This window comes from Strigops habroptila, chromosome 1, assembly GCF_004027225.2.
Source record: "Strigops habroptila isolate Jane chromosome 1, bStrHab1.2.pri, whole genome shotgun sequence".
Lineage (NCBI taxonomy): Eukaryota > Metazoa > Chordata > Aves > Psittaciformes > Psittacidae > Strigops > Strigops habroptila.
In genome coordinates, this window is record NC_044277.2 from 38,778,521 (window position 1) to 38,801,350 (window position 22,830).

Below are 22,830 nucleotides of genomic sequence, written 5' to 3' on the forward strand. Positions count from 1 at the left end.
GTCATTCTTCTCTCATATGGACTCTTAATAAAAAGAATGTACCATTAAAGTAATTAATATGTATAATATAATGCTTATTTATAAGATGTTCTCTCTTCAGGAAGCCATTCTGTCATACTCCCTTCTCTGAAGATCTCATGAATTAGTAATTAATGAGGCCTAATTTTTGAATACCTTCTACACTGTTAATTTCCCCACATCTCATGAACTTATCTGTGATGAAACTGTGCCCTATACTTAAACGGGCAGGAGAAACTAAGCCCAGGAATCTGTGAACTCCAAGGGTAGAAATCTCTCTTTTCAGTACTTCTGGGATCACTGACAGGTGGGGTATCAAGGCTGTTCCCTGCAGTCGCCAGCAAAGCTGTAGCTGTGTACATGAAGAGCAAAGAGCACTATCTATGAGGAGTGGTAGCTCTCCACGCTCTTCAGTAGCTCCAGATGCTCTAGGAGGCATTTTGTGTCTTCCAGTAGCTCCTCTCTTCCCTGGGGATGAGCAACCCTTGCTCAGACATGAAATCCTATTTAGTACCTGAATGTCATGTCACTTTGGCTGGGGTGGATGTTTTCTGGTGTGATCGCCACAACCACCATACAGCCATAGCATTTCTCTAAAGCATTCATGCTTTTTTTTTCCTTTTTCTCTGTCCACCATGCCTCCATTCTGGCTCATTGGCTTTTTTATCCCATGAGAAACACAATACATTTCAAAATTGAAAACTTCTGTGTGAATAACTCTTGTTTTGATCAAACTTTTCCTGACCCCAAAAATACAAGAGATGCACTCGGTTAAGGTGGTGGTGGGAAAGGATTTTGCATTTCTCCCATTTTGAACATTTGAATGATTGTCACCTTTAATTAGAATACAAATGTTATAAAAATTTGATTTGTTGAAGAAGCTATTTTGGCTTCTATCCTATTATTGCTCTGATGGTGCCTTCCACTATATAAAGTTGTATTATATCCTCTGGAAGACATAAATAGAGCATAAACTAATATAGCAATGACTAAACAGCCATGTTGTGGTTGCCTGAGAGATCCCATCACATATGCCCTTCTTGATTCATTGACATGGTTACAGGCAGGTGAGATGCTGATGTTTGACCTCCATTTCATAGGACAGAGTAAACTGCTGACAGATGTTGACCTTACAGGCTTGCGAGTCTGTAATGCTTCCCTGTCCTTTGCCCAGAATAGCTTTGAATTAGCTCATTTTCAGCTTGTGCTTCAGTGCCCTTTTGTATTGTCTGGTTCTTGACAAAACAGTATAACCAATTTGGAGGAAAAAAAGAGTATTAATTTTTCTGTTAAGTAATTGGCAAACAGTTGGATTTTGCACACTTTTTATGTAGTGATCAGAATAAGAAGAAAAAGCACATCACTTCTTATCAAAATATGTTTCTCACATTAAACAGTGTTATTTTGTATATATTCTTAATTTTTAAAAATCTTTGAAACCGAGGCTCACTCCTTTATTCTATGATTGCACTAATCTGGATTTATTTTGTTCCTAGTAATGAATGAAAATGGTGTGTAAATTCTATTCCCAGACCAGCCAGATTAACAACTGTAAAACCCTTCAACCCTCTAGTTGGCAAATGATTTATTGACGTGACATTCAAATGTGTTTTCCTTCAGCATTAATGACAAGAGTTCCAGAACTTCTGTCACTGAGGTGATAAATGGATCCTTATACATACAGCCTTGAAAAACTGGGAATGGTGCCATTTTTCCCTTCACTTTATTGAAAATCACATCTCTTTACATTTACAGGAAGTAGCAACTTTTTTCCTGTCCATGATTATAATACATCACCATTTTGTTTATGAACAGTTAATTACTTTATTTGACCTAGTGTTATTGGGAGGGTACAGGTTAGTATACAGGGAAAGTACACTGAAAACAGCTGTTGTGGCGCTGATTTTTTTGACCTTGATTAAGATAACTGGAATGAATGAAGCAGCCTAATCAAATGGTAGTAAAACTGCCACGGTCATGAAAGGCACTGACGGCACATTTCCTACTGAGTCTGGTTTAAGCATATCTATACAAGCTTATAAAAGTGAGGAGAAGTGATTCCCAAGGACGAATTGTTCCTACATATACTGAGATTAAAAACATTGACAGTCTGAAGTCTATAAACAAGTCTATACAGTTGCTAAAATATTTATGCAAATGAAAAATAACAGTTTTAATCATGGTGTTATGAGAGTTGGAGCTCTCTGCTATTTGCAAAAGAAAGATGTGAGGAACAGTGAGTTTCTGTTTTACTCAAAGAGCAAAGAGAAATTGGATTTATTTTTTATCAAAAGCTTTTACTCTGAAGACTCCAGTGTATTTATGGAAAATGACTGATTTGAATGAATTTCTTATTTGGGATTTGTTTTTTAAAAAAATGCTCTGAATTCATCAAAATGAATTCTATTTTGAAACAAAAAACCCCAGACTGTTCATGCTGTGATGGCTGTTATTTAGGCAAATTGATTTAACTTGTAGGAAAGAAAAAAGAATTAGAGAATGTTCAAACAAAATGAACCACTTCTGTGCTGAAATGCTTCAATAATTTCTGTTCTTTCTTTCCATTACTGGTGACCAAGTTAAGGAAATTTTCCTCATTGACTGTTTGACCTGGTTTGGGAGTGAAAATTAAGTTTTAAAAACTCAGCAGTTTCCCAGAACAGGAAGACCATTCTTTTGTCTTAATAATATATTGTAATAAACTCTATCTGCTAGAATGGATCATTCAGTGTTTTGAAAAGATTCTGTGTTCAGATATTCCCAATAGGTTCATACTCTTTGCTAGTATTGCCAGACAGTATTACACCAATTAAGTATTTCACAGCTCAGACACTGCATAGCTACCCGTGCATCCTGAAAGGACTCAGGTGTCAGACTGCGAAGGCAGGAGTGAAAATCAGAGCTGTCTGCCTCAAATTCAGTCCTTAGAGCAGGAGCCATGCCAGCCTCCTCAGCTCACTGTTTTAAGGTGCCTAAGCTGAACTGTTGTTATTCAGATGAAAATTAGGGCAGGTCTGCCAAAGAAAGCAGGAGAAAACTCAGTGTGAGTCAATCACTTGCTCTGATCTAAAGCTCAGTACAAAACACTACCCAGACCAGCAACTGCTTCTGCATCTCCCACACAGACCATTGGTTACAAACCCAAACAGTCCAGTGGTTGGAATTAATGTAGTGCCAGTATTTTTAAAATGTATCTGGAGTTTATCACAACTCTAACATGAAAAATTGCATTGAAACTCCTGGGAGAACCAACTTCCCTTCCTCCAGTGAATCTGCAGCTCTTGTGTATAGCAATCCTCCAATACTCATGCATTTGGAAAAAGGATAGGACGAAAGCAGAAGATGCCCTTGTATGAAAAAGGTTAAAAGTTACAGGGAATTAACTGAATTTTGATGTACTCTGAAAATTTTTAATGAGTGTTTGGCTGTTGGATGAAACCTATCAGAGCATTTTTTTTGTTAAAACTTTTTCCCCCATCCTGCATAACAGTAGCACAGCAATAGCTTTATTAGTGGCTTTTCTATAAAGATATATCTTTAGCTTGGACAAACTTGATCAAATTCATAGCTGACATAATTCTGAATTTACTCTGGAGCTTTATTCCATGTGAAAGATTAAAGGTAGATTTACCAAGTTCATGTAGGTTTCCCAAGCCTTATAGGAAACACTTCTACTGTTCAATAGCACAGGATGCAGTTTAAGGTCAGCATTAGGCAAAAGGGAAATATGAGCTGTTTTATACTTGAACAGAAACCACAGACCTTTTAAAATACCGATAAAGTTTCACTGCTGTGAGAAAAATGATGATGCATTTTTTGTTGTTATGAAATGCCTGATAAAGACTGAAATACAGTCATAGCAGAGATTTAAATAAAGTTTCTGTTACACTTCCTCCTGGCATTTTATCAAATCAGATGGCTGTGGGCAACATAACATACATTATCAACCTCAATCCCACACTCAAACCCTCCAAAGCATCTGAAGGGGTCTGTAAGAGCGCATGGATTTGTTTTGCTAAGTGATCAGTACCTATGGTGTAAACTGGAGATGTAATGATGCTGTGAATTAGTGCATTTTGATAATAAGTAGCACTTTACCTTGCTTGCAGCCTGTGTTGCTCATCATTGGCTCCATTCAGGCTGCCTTGCTCTGGGGTGGCTGTGAAGCACGTTGTCCCCAACAAAGCTGGCTGTAGTCTTCTGTAGCCACCCATGACCTGTTTTCAAGAAGAAGAGCAGGTGGAGAAGCAGTGATAAAGAGAGTGGTTAAGATTAGGATATGATACATCAGCTTGTTTAGATATATAGTGTTTATTATATACATATCTATGTGACTTGGAAGGAGGAGTGATCACTGGGGAAAAGATGAGTCAAGGTGACTTAGAAGAAACCAGAGGGATGAGGATTAATTCAGACCTCAGTTTTCCAGATGAATGATGGCAAGTGAATTTCAGTGTTAAGCAACATAAAATCATGCCTGTTGAAGAGAAAAACATGAACTACCCAGACATTAGAGAATTCTCAATTAACCTTATCAGCCCAGCAAAGAGGCTGGGTTCTCACCGTAGCGCCATTAGGGCTCTGCTAAATGCAGTCAATACAAGACAGGGTAAGTCGCAGAGATAAGGATGGGGTGATAAGCCCTGTAGAAGTTATAATGCTGTAAACAAGTGTGCAGGCCCATCCAAAATACAGTGAACAGTACTGGGGAGAGGAAAAGAGCATGTTCAGAAAAGAGTGGTGAAACAGCTGACCTGCAAAGTGGAACTCACTACAACATCAAGACAATGAAATCAGGAAGTTAAAAAAGATTTTATAGTGATTGTAAAGAATGACAACACCTATGTGAAATAGCTAGAAAATCTCATGGCTAGTACTGGATCCTGTGTTGGATCAGGAGGAAACATAATGATGAGGGACAACTCATGGCAGGGGGATTGGAACTAGATGATCTTAGGGTCCTTTCCAACCCTAACTATTCTATGATTCTATGATTCTATAACTACCACACCTGCACTTACTGAGAAGTTCTTAAATCTTACATTGAAGCATCTGTTGGGTAGTAGTTGAGTGTAGTGGACTGCATTTCTAATATAGCAGTTCCTACACTCCTATATTGATTTAAAATTAGAGGAAAGAATGGGACAGAGTCATTAATACAGTTGCTCATAACTTTACCCCCTAAAACTCCTAAAAATTATTTTTCAGAGCTCCCTTGAATTTGTGTGGGAAGTTACTGTGCACATGCTTTCTTTGTGCTTGTGCAGCCTTAAATCAAAACAGAATCTTTCCATCAGAAGATCAGCGTGAGACCAACCTCTGAACAGTAGCCTCAGGAAAGTAGTTTTGTGCTGCTGTGAAATTAGACGCTTCTGTGTCTCTGCTCTGAATAAGTTGTTAACCCTCACCCTTTTCCCAGCACTAGCAGAAATAATTATTGCTATTTACCATTGTTACTAAATCTTTTCAAAACGTGGTTAGTCAGTGTCCTGCCTTGAGAATATTTTGAGAAAATTACATATGTACAATTAAAAATAAAGAGATACAAATATACTGGAGTTAATAAGCCACAAAGATCCATTTGAAACAGGACTTTTAAGATGTGATTTGAACACAATGATAGTGAGCACCTGGTGTGTGAAAAGTCCTAGATTCAAGAAAATGATTAAAAAAATAATGATAGCCCATTAGGAAGGGAAGCACTGATATATTTGTTCTATACGTGTGCTTTAAAAGCTGAATTATCTATCTAATTCTACTCCCATTGTAATTGAAAGGCAAACTTCATCTATTTCCAACTAATTTTCCTTTCAGTGTTCCAGTGAGACTTTTGACATATATTCAGGGCAAGGTTTGGAAAGTGCTCACATTCACAATGTTACCTATTGTCTAAACCAGGCTGGATGTGAACCCATGTTCCAGGGTGTGAAGAAGACTCATGTTTGGCCAAGTGCCCTCTGATGGGTAATTGCTGATGAAAAGCAGAACTGTCAGTTCCTTCATTTTGAAAGGACAGGGTAAGTGTAGCTCAGTTTTGAAAGCAACACCTCGTTCTCTAATTTAAGAGCAGGTTTTGATGTATGAGGCAGAAGTAGCATTGGCTACTCCCTTGCATCTTAGAATTAGGCCAAACAGAGGGAGAAATAAACATCTGCCTCTCAGCATTTTCTAAGAGCTAGTTTAGGTATCTCCCCACTCTGTGCACTGCCTGTCCTGAATTCCACCCAAGGCAGCTGGCACTTCTCATGCACTGCAGGGTGAGCTGTGATGTCCAGCCCAGCACAGCAGATTCCTCATGGGGAGGCAGGGGATACTGGGCATTGCAACACCCCTCAGAGGCACAACTGCATTTCATCGTCTAACTCAGCTGGGGAGAACCCGAGCGGAGCCTGGCACTTATTCAGGTTCTTGAGATCCCTCTTAATAACTAACGATGAAAGTAGAACAGAAAGTCAACATAGTACTGCCTGCATTTTGATACAAACCTGATATATGAAGGTCCCGTAGTAACTAAATAGTCTGGTAGATGAGAAGGAGATATAAAAATCATGTGGTTCAATGTTCAGGACAACATATGTCAGGAAAAAAAAAAATCTGTGATTTCTGCAGAAAGATCCAACCTTGATGCAAAGACTTAATGTCTTCACCACATACAGTGGCAAACTGTTCCAAGTGGCTAATTATCCACCCCGCTGCTGGGAATGTGTTATTTCTGGTTTGATTTTGTTTAGTTTCTGCTCCTGTTTCATCTGCTTTTATTTTCTTTTTTTTTTCTTCTCTTTTCTTCTCTTTTTGCAAAATTAAAGAGACAGACACCGTCAGTGATCTTCTTCCTCATGTTGGCACTATTAGACTGATACTGAATTATTGCTTAGCCAAAATACGGCTATTATTGCTTAGACAAATTAAGACTTAGCACCTTAGGTTTCAGTATCTAAGTCAGACTTTCCAGAGCACAGTTTATTTTTGTTTCTTTTTCTAACCCTGCTTATATTTGTGATACAAGAACCAGACTGTTCCAGTGGTGGACTTCATTGTCTCATACCCAGAGGTAATATCTCTCTCTCTGCTGTAGCTGCCTATTAATCCAAGGATCCCACTTGGCAGTATAAACTCTTTTGCTTTAGCCTATGGTGAGTTTGGTGGAGTGGTGCCACGTCCCATGGGAGGGAAGGGATGGAAATTTCCTCAGGCCAGTATAGGGTGAAGAACTGTTTCTTCCTCTGGAAGAAACTGTGTACCGTATGCATGGGGCAAGGCAATGTATTGCCAGTAGCGTCTGGGCACTGACTATTACTGTTCCATGCTGCCTGTGAAAGCCTGGGGAAGGAGACCAGAACAGCATGGCAAGTTTTGGCTGAGCAACATGTGAAGGATGTGTTGCGTGTGGCTGTACCTTCAGAGTGTCTCTTGCTGGCCTGGGCCATGGTCATCTCCTCAGGGATCAGAGTGCACCTGGCGTGCAAAGTGAGCAACCTCCTCAGAAACACTTCATATTAGTGAATCTACATCCCTCTCGCTTGTGTACACCTTTTGTCCATCTCTCATTTCCCTAGTTACTCCCTGTTTAAATACAGCCATAGGGCACACAGTTGTCATTCTGACCGCTGCAGACATCCTCTGTTTAGACATGCACGCTGTACTGGCTGTGCGGTTGCTGGAGACAGCCAGCTTTTCACAGGAGGAATATCTGTGAACTTTGATAACTATTGAATTGTGAATGTCGGTGTTACAAAACTCCTGTCTGATGTGCAGTGACAAGGTACATGACCTGCCCGTGATTTTTAAGGATAAAAAAAAAGGGTGAATGTGACAATGTTTTAAGTAAGTGCCTATCAGTTACTATCTAAAGCTGCTTTCTGTCAGAACTGGAAGATCTTTTATGATTGTAGTCTTTTCTCCTTCTGCACATTATCTCTGTTTTTCTTTTTTTTAAACAAGATTGTTCAAAATTGTTTAACAGATGTTTTCTTCACATATATTTCAGCCTACCACTTATCTAAAAGAGAATTAAAGAAATGAGACATGTGCTGTCACATTCAGGTGTGAGGGTAGTAGATTACTTAAGCCACTTGCTATTACTTCTATTCCAAGATTGGATGAATCACATTTTTATAAACAGAAGGAAGTGTATCCAAGAGATTTCCAGATAGCCTCTGAGGTCATTAGAACTAAGTAACTGGTCGCATTAGTAACTTCTGTATGATATCTACATCTTTAGGCTTTGAATCATCTCTCAGTTTGGCTGTATGTGCCTAAGCCAATTTTCAAAAAGGAAATTAGGCTCCTAATTTTGAAAGTTGAATGACATCAGAGTGAATTAGGCTCTAAAATCTGGCTTAATTCTGTTCACTATATGTGCCATGACTGCAAGGCAGTATAAGGCAGCCATGTCTCTGCAAGAATTTGCTGCTTCTTATTTTACACCAAAAAAAGTTATCCTAAATGCGCAATATATTCAGCTGTGAAATTTTCTAATGTATTTATATGCTGTTATGACTAACATAAGCATTCTTAATTAATAAGTCACAATTTCTTATTAGGTCTCTACTCACTAAGTGGCATGCGACTCAGTTAAAAGGAAATCATCAGAGAAAGCTCTAGTGAGTGCTTTAGAAATACTGTAATGGCTGCACTGCAATTAATGAAGTGTTAGAGATAATCCATTGCCATCTGTCTTTATTTTGCTAAGCCACTCAAGTAGAGACCATATTTGAGGGGAGAAAAGAAAATCCAGAGCTAGAAGAATACTGCAAATGTGTATTCACCAACATTTGTTCCAGTTCTGAGCAGATGTTCAGCGTGATCATGTTCATACCTCCTTTTATTTTCTATTCACGATCATTCTCACAAATGAGGTTATTCTTCATACAAATACCTAATTGTGGAGGAGCACATTCCTATTCTTCTATTCACAGTGCTTTTGCCTCCCAGCCAGGGATCCAAATCAGCCCGTCTGACTCCACTGGTTGACAGACTGCTGCTAACAGCAACCTGTGAGCAGTTCTGAGGTGAGACTTGCACAAAGGGCTATGGTGAACAAGTCCCCAGGACTCCCTGTGTCTGAGCCGTGAGTGAAAGAGAGAACAAATGCAGGAATGGCTGAGACTGGCAGGCACACGGCTCGCTAAACCTCTTGGCCAGCTGTAGAGTTTCCTAAGCTCTGAGCAAGGCTGCAGCCCAGGGGCTTGTAAAGGCTCCTCTGAAGGTGGGAAGCTCTTTGTCTTCTTTTTACCAGTGAAATGCAATGAGGGCAATGGTCTTTTCAGATGGCCATACACATATACATAGATTTGTATGTACATATGTGGTGGCAGTGCTGCATGGGAATACAGATGGAGTTGTCTCCTATCTGCACATTTCAGGAGTCTTAAATGGTTATTTTTTTTCTGACTCTGCTTTCTCCACTTGACTGAGGGGAATTGTCTGTGTCCTATTTACCTTGTGTTCATCAAATACAGATAATATTCAATCATTAGTATACTTGCACCTTTGAAATCACCCAAGTTTTTTTTTTTTGTTTAAAAGATTCGTTAGTCTTTGTCTGGGACACTGACCAACCAGTCAGTCCTATTAGTCCAAACAGAAAATGCATGTTAATATTTAGAAATCTGCAGCTCTCTTAAGGCAATGATTTTTATGACAATGAAGCCAAAAACTGTGGTAAATTCAGAAAATGGTCAGTGATCATCTGGAAAACAGTGTGAAAAACACTGACCTTTATGAGTATTTGTTCCACTCAGTAAAATTTCCAAATGTAAGACTGACAGTTTTATTACCTAGTGGATTGTAATAAACCAAAATTCAATATTCTTGATTCACTACAACTATTATTTTGGAGCATCTTGAAAGATTATGTTCTTCATGTCCAGAAACATAAAATGCAGTAATTCAAGATACACCATGCAGTTTGCCAAATAGATTTTGACAAAGGCACTTCATCAATATTTTACTGAGAATGAAAAATGAAAGTCTCCATTTTATTTATTCTCTCAGGAGCCTAGCAACCTCTTGCTGTGCTCCAAGGGAAAACTCAATGCTTCTGAAGTCTTTCATGCAACCTTTTAGGAAGGCTTCAGTGTCACATGTCCACTATTTTTCATTTATTGTTTTGGTGGGAGCTTTTCCACAAACTTGTATTTGGCATATATTAAAGTAGCAATTGTAATAAAGCACCTTGGCTGTGTAGGTATTTATTCCTGCAGAGATCTGCATTTTGATTTTACCTGTGTGCATAATGAATTCTGACAGCTCAGCCTGTCAGTAAAAATGAAGACTGCTGTTAAAGAATTGGTCTGCTTGTGTGCTCGCCAGCTAAATATGTTGCAAAAGTCTAGCAGTTTCATGAGGGAGAGGAAGACCTTGAATATGTTTGTCTCCATTTCTTAAGTTTGCTTTATTATAACGTAGGGTCAAGTAGTTCAAAGTGCTGAACAAGGAATGAAGTCCTCTCTTTAGCTGTTGATAGCCACATGGTCCCATTCATTAGCTTTTTCTCCATGGTTAGTTCCTTTAGGGGAAATATGTGCATATGGTGGAGGGAAAGACATTGCCTATTACAGGCTATTGCAGAATTGTAACGTGAGTGCTCTGAATGGCTCCCTGGAGCTTCCTGTCTCTTTTCACTGAAAATCTAGGGGAGAGGACACATCTCTCTTTTCTTGGAATTGCAGGTGCCCAAAGGAGATGGGTTGGAAACTGTCCTTGGCACCATGAAATGGGCCATTCTTTATAAATGACATGCCTGCCTACAGAGGTAACGCCAGGGCAGTGAAGTCTTCCCTTCCTCATCTGCATGGGTCTCTTGGAGAAGGTACCAATGGGGACAAATGATCGCTCTTTCTCAGCTGTCATTCAGCCACTGGCTGTCAAGTGATCCATGTCACTGCCATGGGTGTCAGCTGGTGCTGGTTATGCTATTTGCAGCTATGTGATGGCAGAGAGTAGGACTGATACCTTTCCTTCCTTTCTGAGGACCAGAAAATATCCTTTGACTGGCCTCAGCCACATTTCTGTGAGTGATGTGAATTAAAATGATATCCCTATTATTTTACGTAGAAAAGGGTGCAGTACAGCATAAAGCTGTGGTAAGAGTGAGCAAAGCCAGGGCTCAGTACTGGTCAAAACCAGCATCATTCTGGAATGAAGCTCTGCCTGCATCCTCTTTTTCTGTAGTATTTCTCTTTAAACATTTTCTCGGTGTCAAAGCGTTGGGCATTCCAGCACAGAAAAGAGTCCTGATTTGTAATGTGTGATACAAAATCTGCAAGCACACATAAAACATCTTAGACGACAGAGATTTTCTCTGAATTGATTGATAATCAGGGAAATGAACTGACAGCGAGACAGTCGATGAGGAAGTAAGGCCATGACATAGATCTTTCAAAGGAAAGAGAATAGCTGGTTACCCAAAATGAAAAAGAATGTCAGACATTTGGCAAGTTGGATAAAAGTCTAGTTTACAGGGCAATTGCACATCCCGAACATCTACTCTTGGAGGACTGTGGAAGTAAATCAGAGCATCTGTTTTCCCAGCATTCATGTTTCAGTATTGTTTTGGTGTATGTATGGTGTATGTTTGGTGTATGTTTGGTGTATGTGCTTGCAGTTCATTGCATCTAAATGTGTGTTTGTCTCCTTAAATGATCTTCTGGATTGTGTTTACTTGTTTACTTCAGTACTCAGATGTGGATGCATCTCTGTGTACCCAGTGAAAACTGGTTGCTGTGCATGTCGATGTTATAAGATGCAGACCACTGCACATCTCTGTATCTGAGGGCACAGTTAAGCCCTAGAACAGCTGAATTGTGTCTTTGTACAACAGGGGATTTGATAATTGGGCAGATGAAGCATGAAGGGATGAAGCTAAGAGAGCTGGTGGCACAAATTCCAGCCTGAATCCAACATATCACATTGTAAGAATGATTTTTTTTCTTTAAAACACCCTTAAAAGATCCTTATAGCAGGGATGTAATGGAGATAAAGCAAATGTTATTCACTGCTATTGTATCATTCAAATGTCATTCTTTTAGCAGCACGCTGTCCCACTCATAAGCAGGCACAGAGCAGCAGCTGAAGGAGTCTTTGTGCTGTCTGCATTTATAAGTGTTCCTGCTGAGCAGAAACCTAAGACCACTCAGTGTATGCATGACATGTAGCAGGGATATGTCAAAAACATATCCTGTTAGGTTGGGGTGCAGTTAGAGATAATAATTATTTGGCTTATTGTTATAATCAGCAATGATTAAATGTGTCTCTACCAGATATATAGAAAAAACATCTGTAATGCTCATGTCAGTGTTGCATCTAGATTCCTTAGTCAGTCAGTCATACATGGCAAAAGACTAGGGAAGTATTTTGAAACAGTGCCAGCTCATGGATATTAAGTTATTACTCTAGTTGACTACATCAGCAAATGCACAGAAGTATCACTTACTAGACAAGTTTCTCTTGGTTAGTCTCTGATAGTGGATTTCAGTTCACATAAATGGAGCTTCTAGAGCTTCCTCAGGAAAGAAATATGAGCAAGAGGCATCCCATCTATCATCCTTAGGTCAGTGGGGACATTGAATATTTTAACTGAATTTTGACAAATTGTGTACAAGTCGGTGATGTAGGAATGAAGTTCTGGAAACTATTTATTATACAGTTGTAAAAACAAGTAGGAAATTTGATATGTTAGGAGGCAGATGGAAGGAGCACACCAGCGACATGCAGAGAGAAACTTACACTAGAGACAGGGAATAAACTGTAGTTATAATTACAGAAAAAATTTTGGCTCTACTGAAGGATGTTTTGCCATTGATTTCAGAGAGAATAGGATTTCATCCAGAGTATGCAGGAGTGAACAGTATTTTTTAGGATCATATCTCTAAGACAGATGCAGGTATAAAATAATGGTCAGATGCCCCAAAGTGAGCAATAACAGTTAGGAACAACAATAGTTTCCCCATACAATGAACTTTGAGTATGTTTTTGTAAAGGTATTTTTATGCTCTGCAGTGCAATTTGTGAAATATGTTTTCAAGAAATGCTTTGTTTCTTCTTTAAATTTGATATTTTCAAGCTGACTTACACGAAAGAAAGGAAGAATCCAATACCTACATAAGCACTTGTTATAAGAGAAAAGATTTTGGCACAGGCCTTATGCATGAATGTAGTAGTGCTGAGTGCCAATTCCTAGAAAAGAAGTTTCACGCACCACAAAAATTGACAGTACTGTGTATGCTGATGTTAACTTTGTGCAGGACTGTGGTATATCACTGACTCTCTAGAAGAGCCACACTGCCTCTTCTTTCCAGACATGTCAGCAGGTCCTGAGGACACAGTTCTGTTAGCTGAGCATTCCCATGGCACACTGCTAAAAAAAGCCATTATTAGTTCCTGGCCTTAGATCCCGATACAATACAAAAGGCTTTTTCACAATACCTCTGGTTTAAAATCTGTAGGTAGCATTCTCATTTTACATGTTGTGCAGAGCTATTCTGCAGAAAGCAAGGCTTCAAGAAGAACTATGTAGACACAGAACATATTCTGCCAGTGGCAAAACTGACATTATGAACTTCATCGGCCTGTAAATCCAAGTTTGTTTTTAACAGTAAGGAGAGTACTACGGGTACATTCTGCCCATTCTGGATTGACCCGGGGACCCAGAGCTTCGCTGAGGTGAAACAACAATGGTTCTGTGATGCCAGTGCTTGAGGGACTGTCTTTGCTCCAGCTTGGCACCTCCCAAAGACGATGTTACTTTTAAGGGACATATCAGCTCCTGTGTAAACTCAAGACTTGAAAACTTCTCTCTTTGAAGTGCATCATTAGAAATAGAGAAAATCTGGCATCTCTCGAGATGCTTTTTGCAAGTTTGCGAAGCTTTTCACTTTCCTGCTTCCATTTCCATCCTGGAAAATCAAGAGTGGGGAAAAAGACGTCTTTTCCTCAATATTATGGTGTTTTCAATCCAGAAATTCAAGGAACATGGAAAATAAATAAGCAAGGAAATAAAGGATCTGACTCTGCCAGAACCTCAGCCAAGGTTCAGTGCAGCTGTGGCTCAGCAAGGGGAGAAGGGTCAGGAAGACTGTATCATCCATATCGGTCTGGCAGCTCAGATTATCAGTTCTGCTCATTGCTCTTGAATTATACACTGAGGAGAAAAGGAAAATCAACTTGCTTTCTGGAATGTAAGAAGAGGAATAGTTTTGCTGCCCAGCCTCACATTTTTGAACAACGATTCTGCTGATATCAGCAGTAGCCTGCTGAATCATCTTTCTCTTTTGCTGTTGCCTCGGTCCTTTTAAAGGAAAAAAACACCACAATAAAAGGAGATGGGGTAAAATACAGCTGAACTTTGAAGGAAGTACCATTTTTGCACCAGGGACTGAAGTTTCACTAAGAGACACAATAAAGTTCATATTACAGGGAATGGTGATGATTTTAACCATGGTTTGGGAGAGGTATGGTCTCATACCCTGGAGTGAGACTTACTCATACAGAAAAGCCCAGAAAGATGTATTTTTGTAGGTTTTGGCTTCCACCTAAGTTTTCAGGTGATATGTGGCTCTATTAAAATCAGCGGCATCATTAACAGGAAGCATAGTGGAGTCACAGGTTGAATCTGAATATGGACATGCCACACTTCAGTCTTTGGAAGAGTCTTCTATATGCAATGAACTCAAACAGTTTCTGCTGCTCTGACATGTGAGCTTCAGTTGTGTTGATACAAATATTCCAACCAAAAATAGAAATGGAAGATCCAGAATAGCACAAGACCAATAACAGACACACAGAAATACTTCCAAGCTTTCTGTTACAGTGCCAAACCTCCATAGAGGGAGATTGTTAGCAGATTTTCAAAGTGTTTGGTCTATTTTTTCTATCTTTCCTAATAGAATAATTCCATTGACTTCAAGAAGCATGGTCCTCACTTATCGAAGGAGGATACCACATTTAGGCCGGAGAAATCCACATAACTTAAACAGGCAAATTAATTTCTGGATGATTTTCTGCCTTCAGTGAAAAATTAGAGTTTCCTGTCTAAACATAGCAGTAAAGATTTGCTTGCTTTCACAGATGAATAATATTTCAGGTTATTATCTGTGGGTTTCAATTGCTATTTCTGCAAATTTATTTTTTTTATCTTTAACTTTCTATTTTTTTCAATAAATAGCAACATACAATGATTATTGCTGATACTGTTTATTAAAGTTTATGAAAGGGTTTAATCCGTATCAATTTTCCCATTTAGCATTAGTGAAGTAGGCCTGAAAATTGATAACAAAGTATAAATTCTAGAGCTGCTATTTATCACAATTGAAGGGATGCACTTTTGTATGATCACTTCAATTCTCGTAGTGAGATATTCAATTAAAACAATGCCTCTTCTCTTGGGGGATTTTTTAATATATTTAGTTGCGAGCTATTTTAGATAAAATATCTATATTTCAGGAATTTGAGTCCAATCACCTTCTCCTAGTCTTTGATAATATCACTGGGGTAGCAGGAGGAGTGCTCACAACTAGCCTTCATCTAAGTAAGTAAGTGCTGCGAGGGAGCATTTAGCCTGGTACTCCCTATGCGTCCCTGGGACATAGGTTTCTCCAAAAGCTGACTGAGGAAGGCAAAGTTGGGCTTCTGCTCTGAATCATTCTTCCAAAAGCCCATCCTTGTCTGTTGATACGAAGGTCAATTCAGCCACATTTTGGAGAGGAAGATTACCAAATGGATAAGCAAACAGGGCAGCTGTTTAATCTTCACATGTTTTATGGTGGTGCCCACGGGCCTTGGTCAACTTCTGGCATGTAATAAGGTGGTGCACAAAAGCTGTAGAAGGCTCTGGCCCATGAGTACATGACTGAGAGGAGCAAGTCTGTCTATCTAAGTGATCCAGAGCAGTTCACAAAGCCAGCAAAACCCTACTTTGTTTTTATCCGCAGTTTTCTGCTGATTTAGTGAGCTCTCTGTTCTTGGAAGGTCAAAGCAAGGTGAGAATGGAGAGGAGAAGGAAAATGAGGAAGTGGGAGGAGTGCTCTCCCCATTAGCAACACAAATCACTCCAATCAGGCTCAGCCCAGCTCAGTTAATCATTTTTTGACTTGATTCACATGAAATACTGAGCTAAATTTGAGAAAAACTCTTTGACATTCAAGGCCTACTCATTCACCACCTTCAAATATCGGTGAAGAACGGTTTATGCATGCACAATTTCCAACCACTTCATATGTATTTCAACACTAATATTTACATATTTGCATCTTGGTTTTAGTCCTGCTTAACAGAAACATTCTCAGTCCCTGTCAGGTATGTAACTTTTCTGGGCGGGTGCCCTCTTCGGTGTGGTCCGTTCAGCAGGAACTAGTTAATTTACTTGGGAGTTAATCCGGAAAACCTCTGTGGCAGTCTGAAACAAAGAAGGATTGATCTAAAAACAGACACAGCAGTCATTTATTTGGTGATGTGGTCTGAATAAGAGACGAATAGTAATGGGTTATTTAAACAAGCCTGCTTTATTGTCTTTGTGCTAACAAGATTCTGTGGCATTACAGAAGGAGATCATCAAAAGGTCCAGTAAAGTTCCCTGCCCTTTAGTGTAAAATTTCACCAGTTTCCTCCAGGCAAAAACAATCTGCTGACTAGCGGCATCTGTCCTGTGCTGCACAGGCTTTTTTACTGTGAATGAGATTGTGCTTCCTTCCACTTTTGGCAAAGGGAAGTGAAGGAAGAATTGCTTGCCGGAAATGTATGCATGTGGTTATATATAATACTATGTATACATGCACATACATATACTGGGATATGTGTATGTGATCATGTATATATATTCCTATAAATGCTAAACAAATCATAAAAATATGGCTTACAGTTGACCAAAACTGTAAGGCAGAAAGTGAGCTTGTACATCTGCTACTGTAATCTCTCTTTAGGTCAACTATGCTGGCAGCAGGAAAAACACCACCTTGTCAGCCTGTATCTGCAAAAAGCAAATACATTCAGCTTGATGCTGTCTGCCCCCTTACTGTGACTTAGGCACATAGGGTGGGTAACACCAGGATGTTTTAGCTGGGCTGTCCTATGGCCCAGCTAAAGTGAAGATGTTCAGTATCTGATATGTGGAACGGATGGAGATAGGGCAGAAGACCAACAGAGAGAGATGTAAAACACATGACCTATGAGCAAGAGTTAAAAGACTTGGACTTGTTTATCCTGGAAAAAAAAAGATTAAGGAGCAGACAAAATAATTGTCTTCAAGTAAAGATGAAAGAGAAAAGGAATAAATTGTTTCTATAACCATAGTGAATCAGATAAGAAGGAATAAAATAAGATCATAAATCAAGGAAGATTTAGTTCAGAGGCTACGAAAAGTTCCTCCTGGGAGCAAGTATCTATGTTCTGACATATGCAAAGAGGACATGTGACTACCAGCACTTCTTCAAGAATAAAGCAGAAGATGCACTATCAGGAGGGGCCTGGATTGTCCTTTTGTGCAGAGGATGAGAACTCTTAAGGCTTCTGCCAGGCTCATTTTCTGTCTTTATGGTAATTTTCAAGCTATTTTATCTGGTCCAATGCTTCCTGACTAGAAAACTGAATCAGCGTGTACCAGGGGCTCTTAGGATGCGCTAGGGAAAGACTAAGACGTCTGAAGATCATGAATCTGCTACACAAGTCTGATGTGCCCAAACGAGAACAGGAGGGAATCTTTTCAGTGTATTATATAATGGTTGGAGACACTGAACTTCATTTTGTGTGCACATGCAATGGAGACAAATGCTTCTTTATTTCCCAAAACACAGAGAACTGCATTAAAACAGATTCTCTGGGTTAGGATTAAGTTTGTTAAGTCCAGGAAACTGAGAGTTAAACTTCTCACTCTTTCCCACAACTGAAAACTGTTGTGCTTAGTCCTTGATGCATAGCTGGAATTTTTGCCTACTTTAAGTAATTTAGAGGATTTGGGAAGGCTTACTATAAATATTATGTAACAGTAATATTCTGTCATATTAAGAATGAATACCAGGGACTTTATCAGCGACAGGAGGTGAAATTTGAATCATGGCAAAGGGGCGTGATGTTCAAATGGATGTAGAAGCAGTTCAAGCATACTAAAATATGCTAATTTTTTATCTTCAACTCAGCCTGCTCTTTGCCGACCCCCATTTCGAAAGGGCCAAACTATGTTGTGAAACCAGAAAACCAAGTACTGCAAAATACTTCTTGAACTGTCTTGGATATGTTAACTCAGAGACTGCTGATGACTTCAGTGGATTTGAATGTTATGAATGCCTGATTGCAGTGCGTGGTGATAATGTAACTAGCAACATAATTTATGTTCATACTTCTGGAGCAGGGGGAGGAAGCATGGAGTAGAATATGCTTCTCTGAATAGCAGTGCATTATTGTATCGTAGCATTTTACCCTTTCATCTTCACTGTCTGTTATGATATGAACAACCCAGACTATGTAGAGTAGGGGAGGAGGCTTACACACGCAAAATGACATCCATCGACTGTTTTCCCCCAACATGCCCACAGATTTCTCATGAGGTTGGGCTGCTATCCCTGGAACTTTCAGTCAGAGATTTTACAGAAAAAACCCCAAATCATTAGAAATAAAATCAAATAGCGAGGAATGTGAACATCTTAGAAAAGGAATAAGGGAGAAAGCGAGTCTGCAAGAGCAAGACTGAAGCAGCAGGACAGGTAGAAGCCAGTGAACATTAGATGTGCTCTCCACATGTACTGCAGTACATGCAGATTGTCAGCTACACTGATCGTGTGACCCAGGTCTTAGGTGCTCTGGGTGTTAGCTACCTACAGGAGATGGTTAGCCAATCACCAGCGGGATAAGCCAGGACCTGAAGGCAACCCCGATGTGTGTAGTACCCTCACTGATCAGGGCACTGTCCTCTAGCAGACAGAGCTGGGTGCTGGTAATGACGTCCATCAACAGCCCCCCCCAAAACAAGTAACAAACCACATCCAGGATCCATCCAGGGAGGTCAGTTGGGAGCTGGAGGAAAAGGAACTAAAGACAGGACTGGAAACAAGGCTACAGCAAAAATCCAAGGTCTATCCAGGAGACTGGGCCAGAGGCAAGACCAAACCTGAGCTGAAATGGGGATCCTGGATCCAGGGACATAGGTCATGCTGTTCTGCACAGCCAGGAGGATTGATAGCCTAGCTTGAGGAGGCTTAACAAAATGAAGAATGGCCTATTGGGGATAATATGATTTCCAGGTGGACTCTATTAGGTTTTTGATTATCCAGCCTTTTAAAACACTTCCTTTCCTAAGAAGGACTCTTTCACCTGTCATATTAGATGATGTCACTTATTAGATGCTCACTCTCCTAAAAGTCAAATCTTACCCAAAACAGACAGATTGTATCAGGAGAAGACCACTATGGTGCAAGGTAAAAAGGGGGGCATGGTGTGCTGGAAAGGTTAACATGTAAGTAGGAAATAGTCCCTGCTGCTTCTAATTGTATGCATCAGTTCTGACCTGAGAGAATGGCAGAGAAAGGAAAATATTAAAAAACTACAGGTAGTGAATTTTGAGTTGCAGCTGGACTACACATATTCAAGACTGTTTTCTTTGCTCTTTCCATTTGTTTGAACCAAGCTGTGTTCCCGTGAACATTTTTGATGTCAAATGTCAAGCCAAGACTGGTAATTGATATACATATCCTTTAACCTGACAGTGCAAAATTAGGTTTGGATTGGCTACTTAACTCTGTGGATCAACCTAAAACAAGCATTGCTTAGTTTCCTAATCACAGAAGTCAAAAGTTAGAACATGATCTTGCACAGAAAGTCATGAGAAGGCTACAAACCAGTCCTGTCTTTGAGTTTATGGTGCCAGCTGATATCATGCAGACACCAGCCTTTACCCTTGCAAAATTCAGATATCAGTGAAAAAACACAAGACAATTCAAGAACCATCCTTCCGTAGTCACAAGAATCACAAAAGTTCCCCAAACAATAGATAAGTTGGTAGAAAAACAGTGACCTGGATTGTGAGAAAACAGAAACTGAGCTAGGTTTGTGGCAAATCCTGTGCGATAAATATTTACCTAGTTCATTTATTTTTCAGCCAGAAAATTGAATGCTGTGGCCCAACTTGTGAACTCTTTACATTGGCAAAACACCAATGGGTGGGTTAGATGACAACTGTGGCCACTAATGAGACTCCAGCAGGCTGCTGAGGGTGTAGCTGGGGCTGTGGGCTTGGAAGTTGGACACTTTAAAGACTTCTATATATTATAGCACTCTCTGGTCTAAACCTTCCATCTCATGAATTGTGGCTAACAGCATAAAATTAGATGGGAAACCTTGTGTTGTTTGCATGCCATGTAAAAGGCTTAGCAGGGCTGTAGCTCCGGGGTCTGCCATCCCCTCGGGTCTCTGGTACTGTAGCAGAAACAGTCACGTCACAGAGTCTTACTGTGGTCATCACAGCCAGCAAAGAGACACATGCAGGGGAGCTAGAACCCTCAGAGATTCCCTTCTCCTGGAAGGGCCAAATTGGAGCAGCATCATACCTGGTCACTCCCTCCAGGTCCATGTTTTCCTCTACACTAGTAAGCAGCAGGAATGATGGAGTCCAGTTGTAGTATGAAACCATATTGCAGGAATAGCAGAGCCCTTTGTATGCAAAAAGGAAGATCTGTAGGTGTGAAAGTTTCTTTTGACACACAGGATGGGATGTTGCATTTCTGCCGCTCTCTGTATGGACATGTATTTCTGATTCAGCTAAAAATGTCTGGTATGTATTTCATCTGAATTGTGTTATAAATAAACCACAGGAAAAAAACCCTCTGAAGAACAAGTGTAAACTGTCAGCAGCTATTTTTCTCTGACAGTGAGATACTACTATGTGTCCCACACTTTCCTGTCCATAGCAGACTGTGAATGTTTAAGGAGAAAGCATTTGGAGAGGGTTCAGAAGGATGCCTTACAAAAAAAGGTGCCTGTGAGATCACAGGGCTCGTTTGTTTATGCTGAAGGAGATGGCAGCAACACTTCAATGTAAGGAGGCAAGAAATCTGTTTCACACCAGTGGCAAAAGCTGCCACCTCCCCAAGTAGCTGAGAACACCTAGAGATGTTGCAGGACAACAGCCTGTTCACACCTCTTGGGCTGGAGCTCTTGTGTTGGTGGCAGAGTGCTCGCTGGAAGATTCAGCTGCTCCCACAGTCTGTTCTCATGCTGTTTTTCCTCACTGCTTATTCCTTGACTTTTCAGCAGGCTCCGTGGGCATTGGAACATGTGCTCGCCTGGCACTCACCAACAGTGTGTTCAAACAGGATGCTGACTTACAGTGAAGCTGGGTGGTTGCAGGCTAGTTCCTGGACTCTGTAGCCACCTGCATTGGGCTCCAAGCTTCCTAGCCCCTTGATCCTCTTTGTCTAGATGGGATTATGCACAGTGTTCACAGTACATTGCGTATCGCTCTCTAGGGGTCACATCTCTAGATCTTCTGACAGCAGCTGAGGAAGCTACTGACACCAGGAAGCCACCAATCTGGGCTGGCAGAAGGGACAGGAGGAAATGATGCTTATTTCCAGTGTCCCAGGCCATTTTCCTCTTTTTTCCCTAACCTCATGCTCAGCATACATCCTGTGGCCAAGGGTGATAGTTTCACATTACCTTTTTTATATTCAGTTGTGCTCTGGGTGAGGTCACTTTATCCCCAGCCATTTCCTACTCCTGCCTTTCTGCAGTGGCTCTGATTATGGCACCTATTGCTGTCAGACATCCTGGGGAAGACTTTCAAGTCCTAAAAGTCCTAGGGCAAGCATGATTATTTCATAATAAGAGAGCAAGTGATGCAGCCCAGAGAATAAAAGTATTGACAGGCTGTGACTCAAGGCTTAAATTTGAAGCTCACTTTGATACCCTGGAGCAAGTCTCTGGCCTCATTTTTTCACCTCTTGTGATGAGACTGTAAACTTAATACTCTCTTACGGCATGTTTGCCAGACAGACTCAGAGTTTTTTCTCTTTAGGAGGGCATCTAAGTATCATTGTAATGCAAAACCAAGTAATTTTATAAAGAAGAGACCACAGCAATCTACATGTTCGGGATCTTGCCATAGACAGTAATAAAGAAAACAATAAATATTTGACGAAGGTGAAAAGAGTTAAGATGATTAACTCGTCCCAATTTATGCTTCTCCCTTTGAACTGTGCGATATGAGAGTCTTGTTCCTTATATACAGTGGTAGAATATTTTAGGGAGTTTGAATGCAAAAAAGTGACTTTCTGGTACCACACTTCAAACTTCACCTCCAAATTTGACCCTAGGCAGCCACAAGTAGTTACAGTTGTAATATTTCACAGCATAGCATTCATAAAGTTAATCCTTAACATTTGAAAGTTGGATGAAATGAAAATATTTGAAAATATTAATGTGCCTTCTTACTGTGTATCCCTCTCCTATGGCTGAAGGCATGATAAGAACAAATAAGAACATTTCTCCTTTGAAAAAATGTCCCACCACCCATTGGTCTCAGTGTAGTTTTTAAAGGAGAATGTCCATTAAAAAGGTTGGTCATTTCCATGAAGGTCTTAAATGGAACACGGGACAGAAATCAAGATTGCTTTGACATTTTAGAAAAATCCTTTTTAAGTATCCATTTTTTACCATGGTTTTATTGCTGTTTTCACAGTACTTTGTAAGTCAAGTCTTATGATACCTTGCTGACCTCTCCATCAATGGCTAATTAGAAGGCCATCAAGCTCTCAGTGGCAATGACTGTCAGATGTCCTTTTAAACACATGGTTGCTGGGTAACAAGACCTCACGCTGCATTCCTTCC